The sequence below is a fragment of the Mus caroli genome, chromosome X, assembly GCF_900094665.2.
Source record: "Mus caroli chromosome X, CAROLI_EIJ_v1.1, whole genome shotgun sequence".
Classification (NCBI taxonomy): Eukaryota; Metazoa; Chordata; class Mammalia; order Rodentia; family Muridae; genus Mus; species Mus caroli.
The window spans coordinates 101,255,755-101,256,540 of record NC_034589.1 but is presented as its reverse complement, the minus strand read 5'-3'; positions in this window follow the sequence as shown (position 1 = coordinate 101,256,540).

Genomic DNA, 786 nt, shown 5'->3' with positions numbered 1-786 from the left:
ACAATAAAGATTGTGGTTTCTGCAAAAATAAATAGTAGGTAAATCTAAATAGGCCCTATTAAAGAAATGGTCTGTAAAGTTCAAGAAAAGTTTGCTCAAATAGTCTCTTCCCTCCTCCACACAGACCACATTCTTCAAAACCAAGGAACATGTAATTTTAAACAATTACACTTTTTACAAGTTTATCTCTCACCTTTCTGCCAACCATTACCTATGTTAATAGCAGAATATCGTTTTGAAGGTAGTGAAGTTACTTCTTGTATGGTTTCACAGGATCACAGGAAAGTTTTCTAAGTGGTTTGAGGGTACTTGAAGCATGAGGCAGGTTATGTATTTATAATTTCATTATTTTTCAGATCTACCCAAGCATAAGATATTTTACTTAAAAAAATAAAAAAGAAAAAACTTTTTTTTTTAGCACATCCTTAGAGTGTCTTTCTGCAACCATTAAGATGTGTAATTTATAACTATTTGGTTATGACTAAAGCTACGTAGGCTTCAAAGACAATCTAGGAAAATAAACAAGATGGACAGCAAATTGCTAAAGTAAGCAAACAAAGGCCTAGAGGAGACCTGAATTGTGATACATAGAGGGGACAACTCATCTTGGTGTTTGAGAATGGAATCCACCACTCCAGTAGATTAAAAGGAATAATAGACCTTAAGAAACATAAATCCATGTACGTGATCCCACTAACAGTCCTTAAATCTATCATTTGGTAAAAAAAAAACTAGAAAAATCCGGCCTACGTAGGGCCACAAGCCTCTTCCGGTCAGAAAAGCACC